The 26,618-nt window shown below is 35.0% G+C and overlaps 1 long non-coding RNA gene across 1 annotated transcript in view; it reads left to right on the top strand.

Moving 5' to 3' along the window:
- The first annotated feature begins 1,202 nt into the window (after positions 1-1,202).
- Positions 1,203-26,618, top strand: part of LOC127155034 (uncharacterized) — a 46,972-nt gene continuing 21,556 nt past the window's right edge. Inside the window, exons 1-2 of the long non-coding RNA XR_007825524.1 lie at positions 1,203-1,426; positions 1,906-1,965. This is a non-coding gene — a long non-coding RNA (uncharacterized LOC127155034). The remainder of the gene's footprint in view (positions 1,427-1,905; positions 1,966-26,618) is intronic.

Here is a 26,618-nt window from a genome sequence, read left to right as displayed (position 1 = left end):
ACAAAGACGCAGGTTTTTAGGAAGTTTTATTCGTCCACAGGCATCTTCCCCATCTTGTATCGCTAGGAAAGTAGTGAAGACTTACATTGCTTCTCTTGTTGCCCTCTGACTGAAAATTATAACCAAAAGCCACACAATGTGGCATTGTATCAGTATTTTATTTTTCGAGTTGTGTTGTGGTAAGCAATGTAGCAACATGTAGCTGTAACAACTCACCGGGTGCAACCATTTTACTTTGCTGAAATAATGGCGCCCGCCATAGTCCAAAATATGTATGAAATGATAAATCTTTATGATAAATCTAAACGTAATCTTTCATGGGTTTTCTACTACATGTTTCAGCAAAAGACATCATTAATGCTATATTAAGCCATATGAGTCTTAATACCTAAGGTTCCCTTTAAGGTAAACTGAAGAAGAAACCTCAAGAGGAATCTGTAAACAAATATACACATTTACACTGCTCTGCTACAGAAAAGGACACACTACAGACTACAAAAATCACTATACAAACGATTAAACACTGCATCAATCAATTATCCAATGACTAAATTAATAAACACACAAACAAGATTCAGTGGGGGACTCAATTTCTGTAACAAACAAGAATTCCATTCCATCAATCTGATGCACAAAAGCACTGAAGTGACTCTCTACATCTGCGGCTCTCTCTTCAATCTCAGTGGCTGACCATAGATAGCAGAGCGCACAGAGCCACCAAACTACTGGGTGGTGCAGGGCAGGGCAAGGCAAGGCAGGAACTGAACGCACCTCTTTATTTGGCCTGCCTAAAAATACCTCCCGAAACCGAGCTGTAAGCCTGGAGGTGTGGGTAGACGGCGCGAGGGATTTAAGGTGTGCTGACGGAAGGACAGGGTCGGGATTGAAATATATTAGAAAAGTTTTTTGAAGAAGGGAGGGGGAGGGAAAGAAAATAATAAAAGGTAAGGAGGTGTTCGAGTGACAAAAGAAAGTACATAATTCCCATTTGACCATTAGCTCCTCCCCCAGTGGAGGCCCCACCCACTCCAGATCAGAGCAAGCCAGCACCACTTGAGGGGCTATTTTTTGCCCTGCTTCACTAAATAAGGCCAGGCAAAGTAGGGGAGTGGGTGCAGGGCCAGGGGGGCTCCTCTTTGCCTTGACCCTCCGGGTATAAAAGCTTTGGAGCAGTGGGAGGCTCCTCCGACCAGCCCCTTCGCACACTCCCCGTCCGTCCCGTCCAAAACGTTCGGCATAAAACACGTCTGAAGTCAACATTATGACATTTAAGTATTTTTTAAGCTAACATTTGTTTTTTTCGGTGACGTGGACTCCTATCGATGACGTCATTTTTGCCCTTAATGGCCGCCGTCTCTCATGTGATAGGACAAGGACGTTTTTGGACAAAGTATGGACAGAATGATCAGGCAGGATGGAATATACAGTAAGGACAAATGGGAAGAATAACAAAGAGCCTAATCTCTTGTGTTTTTTTCTGATTTCTGTTCACAAACGCTCTGATCTTTCGCTCTTTACCTCATATTGACTTCCTCCCTGCTCTGTCTTTCTGTCTCTCTCTCTAACCGCCTGTCTCTCATTTAGTCCTGTCAGCATACTGTCCATAATTTCTCCTACTCCTGTTTTAGCCGGTATTGTGGCGTAGCTCTATACGTAGCTCGCTTTCTCTCTCAGGACAGGTGGGGAGGTCTTTGGGCCATTTTATTTGACCTGGTCACTTTCGTCCAATATTTTTGGTAACTTGCTACTCTGTTTGCGCCGAGAACACTCCTGTATCGACGCCAACGCTCTGCTTTTCTTTTCATCCCCATCTCTTTCTCATCTGTCCATCCCTCCCCCCCCCAACCCTCTCTCTCTCTCACTCTCTATTTCCTCTCATCCTCAAATTCTCAAACGCTGAATCAGCTGCTTGGGAACGGACGCTCCCCCTGCCTCTTGGATCCACAAACAAGCAGCCTCTCCCCGGTGAGTATGTGTGTGTTTGTGAGTAAATACATATACATGCACGTACTGTAAGTGTGTTTTACCACGCTTCAGCCTGTCCGGGTCTCTGGTTTTTCTGTTGATGTATCAGCGCGTGCGTGAGGATGAAAGGGGAACAATCATAGACAGCATGTGCAGCCATCCAGCTCCTGTCAAAGTAGTTTTAGCAGCAGCGTTAGCATGCAAAGCTAGCAACTCCACGCTGAGAGCTGCGACCTTACCAAATCCGTTCTACGTTAAACTGAAATTTTTACATTTCTTTCTTGAGAAGACTTTTAAAAGTACACTGCAGCGCTTCCACCACTGTTGGCCGCTGACATTGATATTTAGCCATGTGGTGGGCCAGGGAGATGCTTACTTTTCTTTTTCTAATTTTACTTTGATGGCTCGAGGACAGGCTTTAGCCCCTGAGCTGTCAGTCATGTTTAAATGCGGAGCGGACAGGAGCTGGGATGGATCAGGTGACATCAGGATGGCAGCAGCTGTTGCTGGTGGTTGGAGCTTTGTGAAGCTCTGGATGTTCAGTTAGACGCAGGAATGGTACACCTGCTTCTGTGTATGTGCGTTGATTGGCGTACGAGCCTATTTCCCGGTAATGCTGCTATCTATGGCTTCGAGCTGCCGGGGCGACGACTTGTATGAGGAGCCGGCCATGACTCTCTGTGTCAGCGTAGGGTCACAGGGGTCGATTTACACAAACCACAGACTGATATCCTATAAGGAAGGGATGATGAGAGAGGTGGGTAAAAACGGGAGGAGTGGGTTTGATTTATGATGAGGACTTTTAGTTTAATTACTCTGAGGGCAGTGCTGATGCAGAAAGAAGAGCCACGATTTACTCAGCTATTAGCCGTTAGCGACCGAACGCTGCCTCTGGCAATGCGCTGTTAATGCAGCCAAACAGAAAATGAATTTCTAAACAAAATTAGTTTTTGCTGTTGTTACTAAACTGTAATTGTCTAAGTGCATTAACAAGACTTTGTTACTTCTCATGCTGGCCAATTTTAAAGTCACACTGTGTCTAACAGCTGAACTGAATTGAATTGTACCTGAATGTAAAACGACAAACACTCTAAATCATGTTATAAAACTGTAATTGCATTAATTGTCTAAAATTGTTACCTGTTTTCCCCTCCTATTAAAACCTCAGGTTTTTAAGTCTAAATTGAATGTAATACAATAGAATTTTAATTGAATGTATCGAATGTAAAAAAGGGCAAATGGTCTAAACTAATTCAAATTAAACTGAAATTAGCCTAATTGAACATAATGAACAAAACTAAATGTTTGAATCAATTAAAGTCACAGTCTTTTTAATAGTCTAAACTGAATTGAATCTAATTGAATCATGTTAAAAAAATTTGAACTGCATTAATTGTGTAAAACTTGTCACCTATTTTCCCCTCCTATTAAAACCTCAGGTTTTTAAGTCTAAATTGAATGTAATTCAATAGAATTTTAATTGAACACATTGAATATAAACATGCCTTAGGAAAAAAAAAACAAACAAAACATTACTGGTGTCCAAAGGCACTGATATATTTTAAGATCAGTAAGTGCAAGTTTCTTTCAGTTGAAACAGCTTAGATTTACATTTACTAGGCCTTGTCTGTGAAACCAGGGGTAAATCACGTTTATTTACTTACAAAATTGTAATTGCATTAATTGTCTAATACTTGTATCCTGTTTTTCCCTTCTATTAAAATCACAGGTTTTTAAGTCTAAATTGAATGTATTTCAATAGAATTTTTATTGAATCTATTGAATGTAAAAGGCCAAATGTTCTAAACTAATTTAAATGAAATTGAAATAAGCTAAACTGAACAAAAAGAACAAAAAACAAATGCTTGATTCTATTAAATTCACAGCCTTTCTAACAGTCTAAACTGAATAGAATTTTAACCCGAATTGTACCTGAATGTAAAACAATAAACACTCTAAATCACATTTATTTGCTTACAAAACTGCAACTGAACTGAGTTTAAATTGAATGTAATTCAAAAGAATTTTCACTGAATGTAAAAGAGCTAATACTCTAAACTAATTCAAATTAAACAAGTTAACAAAATTGAACAGAATTAATAAAACAAATGCTTGATTTGATTAGTCACAGTCTTTCTAACAGTCTAAACTAAATTGAATTGATTTGAACTGTACTTAAATGTAAAACAACAAACATTCCAATTCATTTTTATTTGCTTACAAAAATGTAATTGCATTAACTGTCTAAAACTTGTTGCCTATTTTTTCCTTTAAGTCTAAATTGAATGTAATTCAATAGAATTTTAACTGGGAAAATGTGCCAAACTAATCCAGATTAAATTGAAATTAACTAACTGAACGTAATGAATAAAAACAAATGCTTGGTTTGACTAAAGTCTTTTTAACGGTCTAATTTGAGCCAAACTGAACTACACTACACTACAAAATTAACTATACGTAAAAGGATAAAAACAAATGCTCTTAAAATTACATAAAATTTAATTATCTTTACTAAATTATGATCGGAAAGTCTGTGGCGTTCTGTGTTCGTTCTGTGACAGTATTTGTCTACAGTGCTTTTAACGGTATAAACTGAATCAAACCAAACTGCACTAAAATGTATGTAATTAATAAGATCAAATTACTCTAAAATTATATTTTATCCAAATTTAGGCCTAGTTTTACTAAACAGGGCAAATTAGCGTTAGAAGCACCGTTGGGAGGGGAAAATTCTGCGTGTGATTTACTAACAATGTGCTCATTAAAGAACCTTTCCAAAATGACCAGCGCAAATAACCTCCTGCTTTAAGACATTTTTTGGGGTGTTAAATAATGACGTGAATACCAGTAATTTGAAGAGCGCGGACGTTAAACATAAAATGCATTGCGTGATTCATTTGAATACTCTCCTCCCACAAATTTTGCCTCTGAAAGGGAAACACCTACAAATGCATATTCAATAAAATCAGGTGCAAAAACTGGCCCTTAAAGTACATTAGCAACACTTTCATGATTTGTCCTTGTTCTCCTATTAAAAACAATGCATTTCAACAGTCTAAACTGTTTTTTCATGAAAATAGCATCTCAATCCAGTCCCAGAACAAATGTACTGTCAGTGCTCAAGCAGCATATTGTAGTCGCACGGAGATGACTGTGTGAACATAAGACAGACAGTGTTGGATTGTGGGACATGTGTGATGGGAGAGGCTGCTCTGATCACATGCATAAATATGTCCTGCTCTGTATGCGCGCTATGACTCGCCGAGCGCCTTTGAATTCTCATCTACAGCGCATGCAGTATGTAGGCTAGTGTGTTTAAGATAGTATCAGATCACTCACCCACAATCCCTCTTGCTCTTTAATAGTAACTATCCATATTTTTCCCTTTTGCTTATCTATGATCAAAAGTAATTAACGCTCATTCCATAAAGGATTTATCCGTATGGTGTTATAAACCACATGGTAGCAATGGATCAGAGACGCGGTCTGTTCCTCCTCTGACTGCCCTCTGCTGTAATTATCAGTCACATATCATTCACACTATCTCTCTTTTTCTCTCTCTCACACACACACACACACACACGCTCAATGAGTACAACTGCAGCCATGTATTCCTGCAGTCTTATGGTTTTCCTCATAATTATCTTATTTTTAAACAGGATGGACTGGTAAAACACTTTTCCTCTCTAACACACACAGGCATATGCAAACTAACCCTCTGCAGATTTGTTTAACACTCCTGAGAAGGGCTTCATTAGTCGAGTGACATCAGCGACGGTCTAATTCATTAAAGGGGCGAGTCAGCTGAGCAGCATTTGCTTATAAATTGGTATTGATCAGAGCAGGAAGGAGAGCAGAGGGGATTTTCAGGTGAAAGAAGCTCTCTTAACACACACACACACACACACACACACACACACACACACACATTCCTCTACATAAGGACATGCTATACACTTCTGTCGTTTTTATATTAAATTAAAGATAATCACTTACAGGCTAACCTTAAAACCATATGTTGAAGTTGTGAAGTTCTGAATTCCAAAAAATGAAATGAAATAAAATGAAATAAAATGAAATAAAATGAAATAAAATAAAATAAAATAAAATAAAATAAAATAAATTTTTACTCTTAATATCACCAAATTTTAGTTTAATTCTAGGGACAATCTTGTCCCAAAAATTATAGCTGTGTAAAACCACTTTTGTTTATTGATTAAGCTAATTGTAATATATTTGTTTTAATGATTTAGATTACGATTATTAAATTAAATAAATTGAATTGTTTATTGAAATTGTCCAATTAAGTTAACATCTGGAGACATTTACATAAACACATAAGTGAGGATATACTGCACCCATACACTTCTATTTTATTTGAATTTATAGATATAAAGGATAGATAGGTATAAATAAATAAAGACACTTTTTTAAAGGATAGAAAAATATTTTATATATATATATATATATATATATATATATAATTTATTTATATATATTATATATAAATATTTTCTATATCTATATCTATCTATCTATATCTATATATATCTATATCTATATATATATATATATATATATACACACACACACAAAAACATTTAAAAGAACATTAAATAAATTAAGATGCTACATAGCTACATAAATGAGGATATACTGCACCCACAGATTTCTATTTTATTTTTATTTATTTTTTAAAGAATTTTTGCATTTTTACATTTTTAGCTAAATAAATAAATCTAATCAAGACATTTTGTTTAAACGATAGAAAAATATAATATATAAATATAAATATATAAAAACATTTAAATGAACATTAAATTAAGATTATTAAATTAAATTAGTCTGATTTAGTTCACTTCTGGAGGCATTTGCATAGCCACATAAATGAGGATATATTGCACCCACAGACTTCTTATTTATTCATTTATTTATTCATTTACTTATTTATTTATAGATTTTCAGCATTTTGAGAATTTTTAAAAAAGTTTCTAATAGTTTTTCATTGTTAATAGCATAATTAAACAATTTATTGAAATCATTTTTAATGCACAATTCATGCACAATTTATTTATTTTTTTTAAGTAACATGCAGTTTACACACGTCAGCTTAATACCACTGTTTGAGAAAGAATACATTTTTAAATTTCACCACATATATTTGTTTTTAGTTATTTAGGATAATTAAAGTACACTGTAAGAAAAAAAAATGTGCAAAATGACCCTAAGGTGTAATACATATCCTTTAGTGATAGATATTGTATATTTCTGTCACACCGTTGAGGATGTTGTACCTTTAAAGATACAATTTCTCAAACATTTTTATCCCAGTCTACGTCATCCCACACTATTTTTATATTTTCTTTGCCCCCAATTTAACCTGAAATCACCTAAGCACTACAAAGGTACATTTGTACTTGCCATGCCAATAAAGCACTTTATACTGTAAGTGACTGAAGAGAGACAGTAAAAGGGTAAGAGACAGTGTGTGCTTGCACGTGTCAGGGGTCAGAGAGACAGAGAGAGAGGGAGGGGTAAAGGTAGCGAGTGAATTAGGAGGAGGAGGAGTGTACTGGCTGTATAGGCTGTGCATTATAGATGATGAGAGAGAGAGAGAGAGAGAGAGAGAGAGACAGAGAGAGGGAGTTGGACAGAAGAGATGTAGAGAGGGCAGGTCAGGCACGTTTATTTCCCATTCATTTCCAGGCATCAGAAGATCAGGGTGCACAGCAGCCCTCCGCTACACCTAAACTTTCTCACTACATGCATGTGAGGAGAGAAGGAGAGAGATGGGGCAGAGAAGGGGGAGGGAACCAAAAGAGTGTAAGATAGAATGAGAGAATGTGAGGTAGAGAGAAATAGACTCAGAGAGAGAGAGAGAAAGAGAGAGAGAGACTGCAGAGGCAGCACCTGGGACACTGAGAGGAAAAGCTAGAGCACTTCTTCCTGTTTGCCCTTTATTGTTTTATTCCTCCTTGTGGTGCATTGGCCCATCTGAAGCAGGGGGACTCTACCTGACAGCTACCCACTAGGTAAGCACCGAATCTCTCTCTATCTCTCTCTCACTCTCTCTTTCTCTCCTCTCACTGCAGCTGTACCTCTCGGGCTGACAGTCAAGGTGAATCGTGTGTGGCTGCGCTCTGCGTAGACTAAGTGAAAAACTGCTCTTCCAGTAAAACTAGCACATGCTGCCTGGTGTGGGTGTGCGTGTGTGTGGGTGTGTGTACAGCAATGCAGTTTTTGCAGGGTGAAGAGGAAAGAAGAAATATTGTACGAATCTATTAAATCTTGAGCATTTCTGGAGTGTCAAAACAGAGAGAGCACTGATGTTATTTTTACGGACTTGGGCTGGCTTATTGAAGTGAAATGACGTGTAAAAACCCTCAACGTTAGTGACCTGACCTGTAAAGTCACAAGACCATGCAATTTCCCAAAATATAATTGGCGGAAAAAGACACTACAGCGGTGTGACGTGAAAATTAACTGCGTTGTCCTGTGACATTTGTATGCGAATCGGATGTAAAGTTTTAAAAGTGTAAAGGACACTATGTGTGTAGATTTGTGTGTCGTTCAGTTGGTAATTAATGGCCTATAAATGCTGGATTATTAGGATTGAATCTACTTTGTCCATGTGCCCATATATCCTGCTTGGTAGACATACTTCTTTATATGCCCATATGAACAAGAGCAGCTATGGAATGTAAAGAAGTATGTATCCCAGGTGAGAGAAAAAACGGGGCTGAGGAACACACTTCCTTACTGAATATCTCCAAGGACAAGGTTTTTACTAGATTTGAATGGTAAATTTGTTGGTAAATTTAGTTTAGCGGTTGAATGTGGAATGCAAATCGAAATTTGTCTGATATGCGGTTACTAAAACTACTCTTGGCCTAATAGTGACACTGTGTTAGTGTTAAAGTGGCTGTTAACTGGTACCGGGTGACGTGATGCGACGGTTGCAGAGGCGCTTGGGTTTCCATGGAGTAATCAAACGGTGGTCGCCTCATGTCGAAAACACGCAGACAGCAGTTCAGATGGTGCAGTGAACAAATGCTTACTAATGAATAAAATCGGGGTGGAAGAGAGAGACAGTAAAGAAGAGAGAAAGAGAGCTTTCACATGGCATCAGAGTGATACTGATGAAGCCGCTGGGGTGCAGAGTCTTCGAAATAATTTATAACAAAGTCCACTTGCTTTGACTGTTGGACATTTATGTCTGTGGTTTGTTGGTGAATGTGAACATTCCAGTTTTGACACCACTGGTTATGATGAACCTCTGCTCAGCACTGGAAGCACATTGGTCGCTGGTATTATAGTGTATTTATTCTTGACAGTTAGCTGGAAAGATTTACACTGAATTTTTTTTATAGTTTCTAAAATATGTAATGTTACGATACTCCAAAAAATGGAACGCAGTTGTGTATTGCGGTTACGGGCGGCTATGTTTTTAGAGTAAATCCCGCAAAGCAAAAAAGTGTGTGGCTGAAAAATAACTACATATAAAACAACTAACTCAGAGAAAAATGAATAAATAGATACATGAAAATTAATAAAAAAATGTATTAAAATAAAAAGTGTTACAACACAATACAATCATGATATATATATATATATATATATGTGTGTGTGTGTGTTTGTTTGTAAATATATATATATATATATATATATGTGTGTGTGTGTGTTTGTAAATATATATAAATATATATATATACATATATATATATACACATATATATATATATATATATATATATATATATAATCATATGTGAGGGTTGTAGCGTACATTTTGTGTAGTTTTAGAAATGTTTATCTACAGAAGTACTTAGAAAAAAATTGGTCCTAATAATAATAATAATAATAATAATAATAATAATAGAAAAAAAAAGTATTACTACACTTAATACAATCATGATTTATTTAAAAAAAAAAAAAAAAAAAAAAAAAAAAAAAAAAAAAAAAAAAGTTTTTACCTATAAAAAAGAAAACAAAAATTCTAAATATGTATACAATTTATTTTATTTTATTTGTTATGTATGTATACATGTTTTTATATGAAAAAAATGTTTTTAAAGAATCAATTAAAATGCATTAAATAAAACAAGTATACAAAACTACGTATGAACATATGTATTAAAAACGACCATATTACAAATAGAAAAATGTTATGAAGAATAAAATAAAACGGACATCATCTGTGAGGTTTGTAGAGTGCAATTTTTGTGTAGATGTAGAAATTTATATCTACAGAACTACTTAGAAAAAAATTGATAATACAATTAATTAAAAAAAATTATAATACAAGAAATATATATATATATATACACACACACACACTACTTATAAAACAAAGATGAATAAATATATAAATGAAAATGAATAAATTAATTAATTAATTAAAATAAACATCGCAGAGGCGCTTGGGTATATAATATATTATATATATACCCGGTATATATTGTTTTATGTATACAAAATGTTATTATATTAAAAATGTTTCAAAAGTAAAAAAAATAAATAAATAAAAATGCATTAAAGAAAACATGTTAAAACAATAATAATAATAAACTGTGAAACTGTGAAAATATGCACAGTTAAAAATGAAAAATGCAGTATTACAAATACCATATTAGAAACTATTTTTTTTTATGAAGAATAAAAAAAAACAGACATCATCTGTGCTGGTTACACAGGCACCTTCCCTTAAAATGGATGCGCTTTACCCACCACTTTGTCCTCTTAGCTTCTGGCAGTCCTGACACTTCATTAATAAATGTATATATTTCATCTCCACTGAGTCTTTGTACTCACAGAGGGACTAAGTACATAGATGAACTTTTGGACAGACAGGCCCAGCTGTCCTGCTTTTGTATCGAGTGTGTGTCAGTATGTGTGTGTGTGTGTGTGTGTGTGTAAGCGCTGCTGGGGAATATTCACTTAGCCTTTAGCAGCAGGGCAGAGCAGAGACTTGATGTCTGTGGACTGTGTTACGGGAAGCTGTGTGATGGTCAGAGGTGGTCAGAACCCGGTAAAGCACATCCACTGAGACCAACAATCACATCAGAGGAAGTGCTGGCTACACCAACAAGGAGCTGAGCAGAGCCTGTGTCGAGCGTAGACGAGAATCTAGGAATAATTTGAAAAGGAGATGTCGGAGAGATATATGCAAAAGGCGGGACATCTTTAAAAAGTTATAAAGGCTGCTACGCATTTGTCATTTGAGGCCTTCAGTGGGTCAATGCAGGAGAAAGTAAAGCGAGACGTCACAATTGAGAAAATATGGTCGAAGAGATGAAAGTGGGATAAGACTCCCTTGGGATGACTGGAAAGAAAGAGTGCCCGAGAATGGACGATATGTACGTAGACGAGCAAATCACAGGAGGAGATTCATGGGATAGACAGAAGATAGGTCAGGCTGTAAAGTGTGTGAATGTGAAATAGTATGTATATAAGGTGAAGATAGAGAGAGAGAGAGAGCGAGGGAGCGGCTGGATTGATGATGGTGGTGTTCCGGCAGACGGGCTGTGAAGCTGCTCTGGATGGAGGGATGGAGGGGGCTGGGAGGTGTATTGTTCTGTCACTTTTCCTGTGTCAGCAGGTGGAAGCGTTCATCAGGACATTAAATATGCAACAATGCTGACTGAGCCAGTGAGCTGAGACAGCCAAAGCCTAGCACTGAGGGGACTGTAGGGGCCAAGGGGCCCACTAGAATCCCCACACACTTACTAGTCCCAGTTTAAATAGAGGACAAACCCAGATGAACGTTGTACAAACGGTTTCCAACATGCTGTTTGTCAGCCTATGCTTATAAAGCAATTACAGCTATAGCAGGATATTTGATTTTGAGTGTGACTTGGGACCAGTGGGTTGTGGGGCCACCCAGCACAAAATTATAAGTATATGTGTTTATGCTAACATAATTCTCAATGTATAACATGTAGAAGGCACATATAGACAGATAAAGGGATAGTTCAACCAAAAATGAAAAATCTGTCATTCAGTATTCACTCTCATGTGGTTCCAAACCTGTAAGTCTTCCATTCATCTTTGGAACATAAATTAAGATATTTTCGATGAAATCCAAGAGCTTTCTGACCCTGCATAGACAGCAACGCAACTGACATCTTCAAAGGCCAGAAAGATAGTAAGGATATTGTTCCATGTGACGTTGGTAGTTCAACCGTAATGTTATGAAACAATTTTTCTCTTCTCAGTCAACACACATTCACAAGAGTACCATGATGCACATGTGCCCATCCCTGGTCAGTTGCGTTGCTGTCTATGCAGGGTCAGAAAGCTCTCGGATTTCATCAATAATATCTTAATTTGTGTTCTGAAGATGAACAAAGGGTTTACGGGTTCGGAACGACATGAGGGTTAGTAATTAATGACAGAATTGTCATTTTTGGGTGAACTATACCTTTAATGAGTTATTAGAGGAAATATTAGTGGGTAAAAAAGATGTAAGGCTTTAATTTTGCTGGTAGAGAGAACAGGAAAATATGGATAGAAGGCAGAATAATTATAGCATAGCACTTACAATACATTCAAATGTTTGGGGTCAGTACGTTTTTTTTTGTTTTTTTTTTTGATAAAGAAATTCATACTTTTATTCAGCAAGGACAAATTAAATTGATCAAATACATGCTGTTCTCTTGGTTCTATTCATCAAATATTCCAAAAAATCTTTAAACTTAAACTTTTTTTTTTTTTTTTTTTAAAGAATACTTTTTTACTCAGCATGGAAGGAACTAAATCGATCTACAGTCACAATAAAGGCACTTATAAAGTTATAAAAGATTTCTATTTCAAATAAGCGCTGTTCTTTTAAACTTTCTTATCATCAAAGAAAAAAAAAAGTATCACAGTTTCCACAAAAGTATTAAGCAGCTGTAATAACAAATGGTGGAAAAGTGTACACACTGAAGACTGGAATAATGGCTGTTGAAAAATTTAGCTATGCATCATAGAAATAAATTACATTAAAATAGAAATATATATTAAATTAAAATATAATTTAAATGTAAACAACGTTTCACAATAGTAGAGTTGGTTTTGGACACAAATTTCAAGATTTGATTCGATTCACAAGCTTACGATTTGATTCGATGTCTGATTCAATATTGATTATTTTGGGTATAGTACAGTACATGTCAAATTTTCTCGAGAAAAAAAAAATCTCTCAATTAATGCTGTAAAATATACATGAGAGTCAGTTGGGTATACATTTCTATAATATTGAAGGTTAAATTTACACACTGATTTGTGTAAAAACGCTTAAGTGTTTTATAATAATAAAAGTTACATTTAAATAATTATATTTCTACTGTAAACAGTTTTTTGAAATATAAACATTTAAATGGTGGCTGTCATAAAAACTTGACAGATTTATTCAAACATAAACACTGAAGAACAGTAAAAAATTATAATAAATAAATATGGTGCATATATTTAGCACTCTAGAGTTCATATTTCTAGCTGACTGAGTTTATGGAAACCAAATATATTATTTTCTGAGGTAAATGTGACATTACGTGACATTGTTTACAAGCTGTTATATTGAGGTCTTTGCACAGTTAAAACGCTGATTGAGCGATTACATTAGATTCAAGTGTAACATACCTTCGGATGTTTATTCATGTTTATTTCGAGGTATTAAAGCAGATGAGACGATCAGTTTACGTGTGCTTCGTGCTACCACTTCTGTTGAATGGAGATGCTACAGCCATCTGTCACTCCATATTAAACAGTGGCAAAATGTCATTTATTGTTTGAATACTGTAATAAAATAGACAGAATTTGACTTTTTCGTATCAAAAGTAAAAAAGCACAAAGCTTATTGCAATTTATTGGATGGGAGGTGCACTATAATGTTCCATTTATTTAATGAAAACAGGCTAGACTAATCGATTCTCTGGATTTGAGAATCAGAGTTTTGTAAAAATGAGAATCTCCTAAAATAGAGAAATCTATTATTTTTACCAAGCCCTGCACAATAGTACAGTTTTTACTCTTCTTAAATTAAATAGGCTAAATGTAGCCTTGGTAATCATAGACTTTACCAACCCCAAACATTTAAACAGCAGTGTACACACACATAGAAATGGAATTCGAAAAGAGATGAACATAAAATGAACTAATAAGGCAGCAAAATAAAAAAGTAAATAAACAGAAACAAAAAGCCTAAAATAAAAATATTAAATGTAGTAGGGAGAGAAGAGAATCACATCACCTGAGGAACAGCCCTAGAGCATGCAAAATAGCTTCAGAGATGCCAAAAGAAAACAAGTCATTAAATAAATAGACTAGCGTATAATGATATAACAGTAGATCTACAAGCAGTAATATCCCACTAAAAAAACATACACAAATTGGCTTGAGTGTAAAGTGGTAAATCATATAACCTGTACACGGGTAGTCGCGCCACGAGATAAAGTAATTTCTGAAAATGATTCACTTGTCACGTGTGCCAAGCGGAGAGGCAATAATGGTGGAGATAAAGAGAAATATTTCCGGGGAGGTTTGGGGATTTGTTAAATCATAAATCGGTGTCTGATTTGCGAGATTATGAAAAATATGTTGGCTGATGGTGTCAGGTCGAGAGCGGTGATTAAGTGCAGCGCAGTCTGGAAGTGATGCGGGTGTGACTGTGAGGAGGCAGATAAATCAAGGACAGTTTATCAAGACGGGCAATAAGGAGGCAGGTTACAGAGCATAACATTATTAGTCTTCCTAACACAAGTGTGCTGAAGGGTTGAGCTCAGTACTGACACGTAATGAAAGAAAAACCACAGCACAGGATGTGATGCTTTTGTGCTTCCACAGGGTTTCATTCAGCAGCACATGGAGAGCATATTTGATGGGCACCTGAGTGCAGGGGTGTACTGGGACAGGACCATCACAACCTACAATATACAGACTATGTATAACATATGCATATATATTATCTAATTAATACAATACCATTTAAATGTTTGGAGTTGGTAAGATTTTTTGAATGATTTGCTCACCAAGGCTGAATATATTTAATGAAATATACATTAAAAACAGTAATATTGTGAAATATTATTACAGTTACAATAACTGTTTTCTATTGGAATATATTGTAAAATCCAATTTATATCTGTGATGCAAAACTGGATTTTCAGCATCATTACTCCAGACTTCAGTGTCACACGAACCTTCAGAAATCATTCTAATAAGCTGATTTATTATTATACATGTTGAAAACAGTTTTACTGCTTGATATTTTTTGTGGAAAATGTAATACTTTTTTCAGGATTCTTTGATGGACAGGATGTTCAAAAGAACAGTGTTTATCTGAAATAATCTTTTGTAACTATAACTGCTTTTGTTGTCACTTTTGGTCAATTTAATGCATCCTTGCTGAATAAAAGTGTTAATATATTTAAAAATATATTTCTGGCCTCCAACTTTAAATCAGTGCATGATTAGATGCCACTGCAATATTTTAGCAAATTCATTACAAACACTGATTACACTGTTACTACATAGTAATAACTATGTAATAGGATATATGTTTATTTTATTATATTTAAAAGGCAACAATTACATAACAAATAAGATTTAATTGTTTTAATTCAGTGTGTGATAATGTTTCACTGCAATTTTTTTAGCAAATCCATTATGAACACTAATTACACTATAATACTACACTTAAAAATAGGCATATAAAAATATATTTTATTATAATTTAAAAGGCAACAATTACATAAATAAGATTAAATTGTTTTAATTCAGAGTTTGATTAGGTTTCACTGCATTTTTTTTTAGAAAATTTATTACGAACACTAATTACACTGTTACTATATAGTAATAACTCTGTAATAGGCATATGTTTATTTTATTATATTTAAAAGGCAACAATTACATGACAAAGAAGATTAAATTGTTTTAATTCGGTGCATGATTAGGTTTCACTGCTACTTTTTAGCAAATTCATTACAAACACTAATTACACTATAATACTACACAGTAATAACTACGTAATAGGCATATTTGTTTTTTTTATTATATATTTAAAAGGCAACAATTACATACATTGTAAAAAACAATTTGTTGAGTCAACTTAAAATAATTTGTAACCTGGCTGCCTTAAAAGTTCAGTCAACTCAAAAAAGTTTATTCAACTTGAAATGTTAAATTATACTAAGTGACAGCTTAGATATTTGAGTTGAATCAACTTATTTGAAGGCAGCTGGGTTACTTACCCATCTGTTAAGTTTAGCAAACACAAATGTCTAAGTTGTTACTTAGTACAACTTAACATTTCAAGTTGAATAAACTTTAGTTGACTGAACTTAAAATTTTAAGGCAGCAGGGTAACAAATTATTTTAAGCTGACTCAACAAATTGTGTTTTTTTATTTTTTACAGTGTAACAAATAAGATTAAATTGTTATAATTTGGTGTGTGATTAGGTTTCACTGCAATTTTTCAGCAAATTCATTACAAACACTGATTACATTGTTACTACATAGTAATAACTGTGTAATAGACATTTATTTATTTTATTATTTAAAAGGCATCAATTGCATCATAAATAAGAATAAAGTTAGTTCAGTACATGATTAGGTAGTTGAAAGATAAAATATATTTTTAATAAACTGAGAGTGCATTCCCAACCATGTTCAGTAGCAGATGTGGAAACTCTGCAAGCTTTAATAGGCGGCCTAATGATGGTGGAAATATTTCTCCTGGTCCATCCATCCTTGTTCGAGTGTGTTGTAAATTTATGAAGTTAGTTTCCAACAAAACGACCATATAAATCTGTGCTTTTTAATCAAACTACATTTATCAATGCTTACTCTGGAAAAATTTAAATGCACAGCAATTTGATTTTAAAATGAGAGTACAAGTTGACACCTTAAAGAGCATTTCTGAGTCTGTAAATCAGCAGTGTTTGGTATTCTGAGAGGTGGAGCTGGGGACAGAGGTCTGCTCTCAGGAGAGTGTGGCAGGATGAGATCAGTGTTTGATCCAAATCTTCTGTCCCTTTAGCCAACCTCAATGTCCTGTGCTACCACTGGGGCTCATCAAGCTGTCAATCAAACGGTGTGTGTCAGTGTGTCAATGCCCTCAGTAGGCCTTGCTGGCTACTGCCTTGTGAAGTGGAATTGAACCATGTGGATGACTGATTTTGAGTACTTGATATAATCTTAAACTTAATTCAAAATACTAATAGAGCTTATATATTATTCACCAAATCCTTGAAATTAAAATGATCAAAAGTGACAGTAAAGGTACATACAAAAGACAGTTAAAAAACATTTATGTTTCAAATAAATGCCAAATTAAAAAAAAAAAAAAATCTTAAAAAATATTGTATTAACCAGTGCAATTGTTTTCAACTGCGAAAATTATAAGAAAATGTTTTGTGAGCAGCAAATCAGCATATTAGAATGATTAGAAGGATCATGTGACACTGAAGAATAGAGTAATGATGCTGAAAATTCAGATTTGATCACAGTAATAAATTACATTTTAAAATGTATTCAAACAGAAAATTGTTATTTTAATATTTATATTATTATTTTATATGTAATTTTATTAATGTAAGTAATATTTATAAATAAGTAAAAATGAAAACATTTACATTTAGGGTAAAAATACCCTGTTTTAAAAGTTCTAAACTATTTTTCAATACTTTTCATAAATAAATAAATGCTAACTATACATATTATATAATAGAAACAATGGAATCCCAGATTGCCTAATTTCCTCAGCCTACATTACGACCTCACGAAATTTTTGGAATAAAGCAAGCAGTGAAAAGGTCTAGATGAATATTTCCACAAGGCAGCAATTTAAAACTATTTAACCAATTATATAGGCTATTATTCAGCTGCGACTGACTATGAATGAACAAAAGGTTGAATTAACCTAGAAAACAAATCAAGCTTTGAAATCTTTTTTCACATGCTTATGTCCTGTGTCAGTGTACGCAGAGCACCTCCATGAACCGGAAAAATTCCTGCGCGATGCAACACACAGGCCCACACACACACTCACACCTCGCTTCAGTTGCACTCGCATGGAACACTCGAACCGTGGATCAATGCGTTGGTAATTTGTTTCAATCAATTAAAGCGACATCTGCTAGCATTTAAACCCCAATAACAGTCAGCCTTATCTAGAACATGCTCCCACTGCAGAAAAAAAAAAAAAACACTAAGGAAAGAGAGAGACATGCTGTAATGTCCTGCGAATATAATTATAGAATATCACATTAGAGCTGAGTATCGCAGATGGACATATTATTATGGGTGGTAATTTTTCATTTAGCTGAGGTGAGGGCATTTTCTCGGTGGGAAGTTTGCTGTATGACATCATAATTACTGTTTCCTATCACACCAGAGTTGAGAAGAGTTAAACATTTCCTAACACCAGCTACAACAGCAAAACCATCCAGGGACGAACATAAAGTGCGCTTCCATCCAACTCTCCCAAAATGCCCTGATACCAAATGGATGTTCTTCCCAAAAATTAGCATGTTGGATAATTAAAATTCACTGGAGCTGTAAACCAGGAGGAAGTAATTAAAAGAACAAGGGCGCTCCGACGCAAAGCTTCATTCCATCGGCGACGAGGAAAACATTAATTCCTGTACTTTCTCTCTCTCTCTCTTTTTCTGATATGAAACAGGAGTCGTTCAGTGCTGCAGACTGCATGCAGCAATGTGGCTCACCCTCAGCCTGAGGCATCTTCTTCTTAATTGAAATAAGTTCATATTACAGAGCCACTGCAATTTCAGCTAATTCATTACAAACACTAACTACACTGTTACAACATTGTAATAACTATGTAATTGACATTTTAATATCATGAAACGGCCCTGAACGCTGTAGTATTTGAGAGTGGTGGGTGTGAGAGAATGGTAAAAATCTCCTGCAGTGGTCTATCTTTTCTCTCCCAGGGCACCCGCTCCTGCAGAGTCAAATTCACTACCTGAGAGTTCAACGCACATTCAGCAATACTGGCCACCATAAAAACACATTCTGTATTGTTCGCACTACCAGCAGGGACACAGAAAATATTTATGGTTGGAATAAAAAGTAAACATAATGTGAAGGGGAAAAAAAAATATGTGTGAAATAAAAAAAGTGAACATTTGTGAACATAGAGGAGACTGGTGACGATTGTATTTTTTTTAATTTCCTACATTAATTTTAACCCACTGTATCTCAATAAGAGCATATCTCAATATTATAATAATTTCCATCTATTACCTTATTGATTATTATATTGATTTAATAGTTTACACCTTATATGGTAGTAATCATTCAGGATTTCAGGATTAATCTGTGGCAGACATTTTAATTATTATAAGTATATATTAGCCGTTTCTATACTTCTGTAAAGTACATACTTTTAGGAAATAACATTTAATCTACATTTTGAACTTTTAGCTCATACATAATAATGTAGACATATATATTTATTATACACTACCAGTCCAAAGTTTTTGAACAGTAAGATTTTTAATGTTTTTTTTAAAGAAGTCAGTAATATTGTGAAATAATTGTACAATTTTAAATAACTGCCTTCTATTTTAATATATTTTAAAATGTAATTTATTCCTGTGATTAAAGCTAAATTTTCAGTATGATTACTCCGGTTCAGTGTCGCATGATCCTTCAGAAATCATTCTAATATTCTCGCTTGGAGTCAGTATACATATATTGGAAAGAGATTAAATAAATTAATACTTTTATTTAGCAAGGATGCTTTAAATTGATCAAAAGTAATAATAAAGACATTTATAATGTTACAAAAGATTTCTGATCTAATGCTCTAAATGCTGTTCTTCTATTCATCAAAGAAATCTGAAAAAAATTTACTCGGCTGTTTTCAACATAATATTAATAATAAATGTTTTTTTGAGCAGCAAATCAGAATATTAGAATTATTTCTGAACGATCATGTGACTGGAGTAATGATGCTAAAAATTCAGCTTTGAAATAACAGGAATAAATTACATTTTTGCAATATATTCAAATAGATAACATTTATTTTAAAAAGTACAAATGATTCAAAATTTTACTGTTTTTTGCTGTATTTTGGATCATTTTGGTGAGCAGAAAAGATTCTTTAAAAAAAACTTTTGACTGGTAGTGTACATAAATTTACACAATAACTTATATACATATATATTTATGAAATCCCACAAAATGTTTACATAAATGTATTAAAATATTAAATTACATATATAAGTCACAGTGTTAAACGAGTATAAAAATTTCAAAATGATCATAGATCTTTTAATCTATTAAGTATGAGCCAAATACGTTTTACCATGGTGTGATTCTCCTCTACACCATGTATAATAAATAGTGTTTTGTCCCCCCAAAATTAACAATTTCTGTATTTTTGTGAGATTCCACAAATGAAAAACTAATGAAACAGAAAATGTTTTTTGTCAATTTGATGAGTGAAGTTAGCAGTTTTACTAAGCACACATCAACTCCAGCAACTTCTATTTTGTGCAAATCTATACAGTTATCATGTGTGCATGATTCAAAAGTAGGTAATTGGAAAAGAATAGAAGTTTAAGTACAGGTGAGCAGGCTGTACTCACATATATAAGCAGCATCCGTGATCACACAGTCCTTTAAGTGCACATATATTTCAGAGGTGCAGCGTCAGGAAGAACCTAGTTAACATTCCAGCACCGCCGCGCAGGGTGTTAGCCAAGTGCTGAGAACATTACTGAGAGAGAGAGAAATGAGGAGATTGAGTGATAGAACGCAGGGTAATAAGGAAGGACATTGGGGAAAGAAGAGTAAGATGATCCTAAAGAACTTTCTGTATGGAGAGACCTCAAAAGAGTTCTCAGAGCTGATCTGTATATTCATCATATGCAGTGCAGTTTCACAGTCTACCACTGTGACATTACACCGACCTCATTGCATTTACAACAGAGCTGAAAATAGAGCTATTATAATAAGACCCTGTGTATGAATTAGTACAAAGTAGAACATATTAGTACAAAAAAAACCCACCAAAATTCTTCACAATGTAAATGGAAGGTTAAAAATATAAATCATCATGCACTTTACTGGGAAACAGACAGGGTTGCCAGGTTTTAACAATAAAACCCACCCAACTGCTACTCAAAACTAGCCCAGTGGCATTTCGAGGGGGGTCCCTCGCTACTAAATGCGTTCCGGGAGGTACCCCTGGTAAATTCGGATTTCAGGGGCTAAATATGACATTATTGGGGTCGCTTCAACACGCTGACATCAAAAACAACCCGCGGCAACAGTATTAAAGTAGCCCAGTTTCACGGTATAAACCACAGACTTGGCAACACTGGAAACAGCAACACAAATTGTTGACAATCTGGGAAACAAAATCTAACTTTTAAAACAAATGTCATGAGACACAAAAAGTCATTTAAGATTTAACACTGTTTTAGGTAACTAAACAAATAAGCACGTTTGTGTTTTTTTTTTTATACTGCATCAAGAGAATATATTTGGGTAAAGAAATCATAAATCGTTTGTACATAGAACTGCATGAACCAATTTACGTAAGAATATTTATAGAGCATGTATGATAATAATATAAAAAAATAGGTTATTGTGACTTTTTCATAATTGAGAGATATAAATGCACAATTGCAAGTTATAAAGTCAGAATATAATAATATAATATAATATAAACTTTCTTTTTTGAAGTTTATATCATGCAATTTTGACTGAAAAAAGTCAAAATTGTGATTTGTATAACGCAATTCAGAGAAAAAAGGTCAGAATTGCAAGATTTAAACTTGCAATTGTAAGAAAAGTTAGAATTGTGAGATAAAATGTTGGTGATTCTTATTCAGTGGTGAAAACAGGCTTCCATAGAAATCCATTCTGCTTGTTTCATGAATAAAGCCTGTGTGTTTAAGCATGTTCTTCTGTATGATTTCAGACGGCACATAGTCAGTCTCTCATAACATATGACCTCAGCTCTAAGTGTGTGTGTGTTTAAACATACAGGCAAGCTTAGCCCTCATCCGTTCATTATGCAGGCGTGCACACAACCCTTCCACCGGCCCCCTGGCCCCATTCTCACTGTCATTGTTTCAGGTGGACACACATTTAAACAGTCTCTAATACCAGGTTTTTCTCTTTGAACACAGAGAGAGAAGAGGCAGACACCACACAGCTCCGCTACAGTACAAATCGTTTCAGCCAGATCACTTTTCCACTTCAGTTCCTCTCCATTTTTTCTTTTCGTCACCTTTTATTCTTTTGTCCTTCACTGGTTCACTGGGACTTTTATTGTGAGTGAGTGTGTATCTAAAGCTCATGCTGTTTCCGCACAGCTTGTAAGCTATGTTTGTGTAACTGTACAACAGAAGCAGCAAGGAGAGTTAGAGATGCAATGAAATGACTTGAATTTTCTTGTGTTGGCATATAATACCGTTTGGGGAATATAATTTTTGGGGGAAAGAAATTAATACTTGCATTCAGCAAGGATGCATTAAATTGATAAAATTTTAATTTAAATTTTTATTTTGCACAACTGTTTTCAAAATTGATGATAATAAATGTTTCTTGAGCAGCAAACCAGCATATTAGAATGATTTCTAAAGGATGACATTGAAGACAAGAGTAATGATGCTGAAAATCCAGCTTTGCATCACAGAAATAAATTCTATTTTAAAACAGTAATGCTCAGTTTTACAGACGTGGCTTAGCTTAAGCCAGGTCTAGGTCTTAGTTAAATTAAATTATTTAAGCAGCTTTTATAAAATTGCCTTAGAAGAAAATGTTACAAGTGCACATCTTGAGACAGAACAATGGCACTGACATTTTATAAGATATGTCAGAGCAAGATATTTTCAGTTCACAGCTCAAATATGCATTTTAGTCTGGGACTAGCCTTATGCCTTGTCTGTGAAACCAGAAGTATAAAACAATACAGAAAAACATTATTTTAAAATGTAATAATATTTCACAATAAATCTTGATGTACTGTTTTTTTTTTTTTTAATCAAATAAACACAGCCTTGGTGAGCATAAGAGATTTCTAACCTAAATCTTACAGACCTCAAACTTTTAAAACATATATTCCACTCAAACAGGAAATTGGTGTGGTGAGACATACTTTTTGATAGCCATAAGTTAGTTTTCCTTACAGCTGTTAGCCATGATTTGAGGTGCTAGTCGGTTGCAAGTGGCATTAAGATTCTTATTTTAGAAAGCATTTGATTGGACGAAAGTCTGTGTACTGAAGGCCAAGTCATCAATATGTTTAGTCTGCTATTCATGGGGTCTTTAAAGAAAGTGTAAGATGAGAGCGAAAGAGCAAAAACTAGGAGGAAGTGGGAAAGCACATGTCTGAAATTACATGCTATCAGAGCATCTACTGAAGTATGTGTGTAGTATGAATACAATCCAAACATACATGACAATGCCAGCAGGCGAATGCAATGACTTATACCATCAACTGCATCACTTTTCCATGCCGTACATCAGAGGTGTCCAAACTTGCTCCTGGAAGACCAATGTCCTGCAGAGTTTAGTTGTAACCAGTCCCAAAACAACTGTCTGGAAGATTCCAGTAATCTGGAGACTATGATTAGTTGTTTAATTAGAGTTGGAGCTAAACTCTGCAGAATAATGGCCCTCCAGGACCAACACTGAACAACCTATATATGAATATGACAATCTCCCATGGCTTCACAGGATAGTCTGGGTATGTTTTTTTATGAATACTGCATATTAGTACATACAGCAGAAGTATGCAGATTCTGTGATATCAAATTTACAAACTAGTATAGTATTTATTAATATTTTGAACTATATTATTATATTTTTATTTAAATTTTAGTTTAAGCTTTAGAAATTATATGAGCTGGTCATTTTTTTATTTCAGTTTAAATTTGAGTAATTTTAGCACTTTAAATTATTTCAGTTAGTTGGCTGATTTTGATGAAAACGATCATTTTCTTGCCACTTGCCTATCAAATTACTGTTTTTTCCCCTTTCAACTCTCACGCATCCATTTTTTTTCTGTCTTCTGACTTTTGAGTCAGACCTCTAGGATATAATGAAGGTCATTAGTACATGTGTGCTTTCAATATGGTGGAGACCTTGCTTTAGCTGCTGCTTCTCCTCTTGCAGATGTTTAACGCTTTAACACCCCTCTATTCCAGATCCAGGGCTCCTCAGAAAAATGGACAGACAATGTGATAAAATAGAAAGGGAGAGAGGGAAAAAAAAAACAGTGCTGCAAATTAGAGAGGATAAGAACTTCCACGCAGCCACAATTTAGATGCTGCAATTAGATGAAAATGTTACACCCCGGAGTAAAAGCCTCTATTAAACCAGATTACAGTGGCCCAAAGGTAATAAGAATTTTAGACCCCCTACAGTAACAGAGAAAGAGCAAATGATCTAGACGATTCCCACTGATCCAACATCTGCAGAGAGAAGCATAAGTAAAAAGGGATTAAATAAATAATGATCAAAAAAAAAAAAAAAAAAAAAAAAAAATCTAAATTGCTATTGATTTCCTTAAAAGGTGTTCCCGTTAGATTAAAAGGTTAAGGAATAAAACCGCTTTGGGGATAACAACATTCTGAAATTAAATCAAAGATTTGCAAAACAAAGATGCCAGTAATCTCAGAGTAAACAGGATAAAACAGTGTTTAATTAGATGAAACTGTCTGAGCATATTGAGTGGTGCTGCTCTTATGTGGATGACGTGAGATTTAAACTGAACTCCTAATCATTTATAGTAAAAAGTGATCTTATTTTTAGTGTTACAAAATCTTAAAATAAGGTTTGTAGAGAGTTAGTACTGCTGCACGCCTTTGGACAAGTTGCGCAATGGCGCTTTTGTGACAGGAAAACCAGTGTTCCTCTCATTTACCGTCTCTGTCGATATAAATAGCATAAAGGCCAAACGAAACAATGAAGTATATGAACCAATGTGGGAATAAGGACCCTCAGGCCCACAGACCGCAATATACAACAAAATGCAGCTTCAAAACCAAAAACCAATTAACCGTTCAATGAACGGTGAATCAACCTAAATTCTGACACTTTGTTCCGCTAAAGGAGAGTCAAAAAGCTGACTACTGTCTACTGTATTTGTAGCGGTCTGCTGCCTGGATCAGCCAATCAGGGCCAGAAATAGTGCTGAGTAAGGGCCTACGCTAGCGCTCACGTCCGAATGCAGAGGGAAGGAGAGAAGCCAGCACTGCAAACACACTGCAGCACGCTCAGCACCTCTTCCCACATCCTCTACCTTATCCGAGGGCACCTCCAAAACTCTAGCCCCAGGCTTTTGCGCAAGGCCAGGCCCAAGCCACCAGCACTGGGATTGCTAGTTGCGCTGACAGTGTAATTCATTTCTTTTCTGAGAGAAAAGGAAAAAATAAATACGAACTGCTGAAGGCTCTCAGTAAGTTCACTGCAAAATAAACTCAAGTTCAGTGCACTGCTGCAAAGTGAATTAACTCAATTAGTAGGCTAGCTAATTAAAGTGTCCACGGAGGCTGTGCTGTGGCATCCACGGTGTGTGTATCTGATGGGGTCAGGTCTGCTAAACAACTCCATTACCACAAATCCTCAGCTGCTGTGTTTTTTTAAGAGCGCTCACACAGAGTGGACTGCGCAGTAAACCTTCCCGCACTGCTCTTTTTCGGCCTTCTTTTATGACCTCCTGAGTGGGAAACCTAAATGAACCTGGAATTTTTTTTTTTTTGGTCAAAAACTAGTTTGGGATAGCTTCCATAGCACTTGTCAAATGTGACCCTGGACCACAAATAGCCAAAAATACATTGAATGGGTCAAAATCATTGATTTTTCTTTTATGTCAACAATCATTAGGATATTAAGTCGATCATATTCCATATTTGTAAATTTCCTATTGTAAATATTGCAAAGTTTATTTTTTGATAGTAATATGCATTACTAAATATTTTCAAAAATTGACCCTTATGACTGGTTTTGTGGTCCAGGGTCACAAATGAAACAGGCCGCCACTGATGCAATGGTACAGGCATGGTGCTGCAGTCAATTTACAGGGTTATGGTCCTCGCACACTGAGTCCGAAATTCTCGTCCAAAATTTTCGCACGTTAAAAAATAAATACAACCTCACGTTGTGCCAATCACGGTTACACACTGTCTCCGAAAGTTTCGTCCGTCATAAAAAAAAAAAATGGATCTGCTTAAATTTTCTATTTTTCATATCCATAGCAAGCATTTTGAGAGCAACCGTGATGTTCTGTGAGTGACGAATTTTGATGACTACGAAAAAACACATATGAAAATTTCAGACTAGGTGTGCAAGGACCTTTACTCATTTACTCTCATGTTCTTACAAACCTGTATGACTTTTTTACTTTTTATTTTTGTTCTGTAAAACACAAAGGAGGATATTTTGAGAAATGTCCATAGTGGAGGTCAGTGGCAACTCAGATTTTTTTGGTAATCAACATTCTTCAAAATATCTTCTTTTGCATTCTGCACAAGAAAGTCAGACAGGTTTGGAATGACACAATGGTGAATAAAGATGACAGAATTTTCATTTTCGGGTGAACTAAGCCTTTAACGGCTTGGTTTTTGTTTGAGAGTCACTCACATGTTCAACCCGAAACACTTTTGTCCAGATATGGAGAAAGCAGAAA

This window comes from Labeo rohita, chromosome 23, assembly GCF_022985175.1.
Source record: "Labeo rohita strain BAU-BD-2019 chromosome 23, IGBB_LRoh.1.0, whole genome shotgun sequence".
NCBI classification, from domain to species: domain Eukaryota; kingdom Metazoa; phylum Chordata; class Actinopteri; order Cypriniformes; family Cyprinidae; genus Labeo; species Labeo rohita.
Note: the sequence above shows the minus strand (reverse complement) of the source record. Positions and strands in the feature narration are given on the sequence as shown.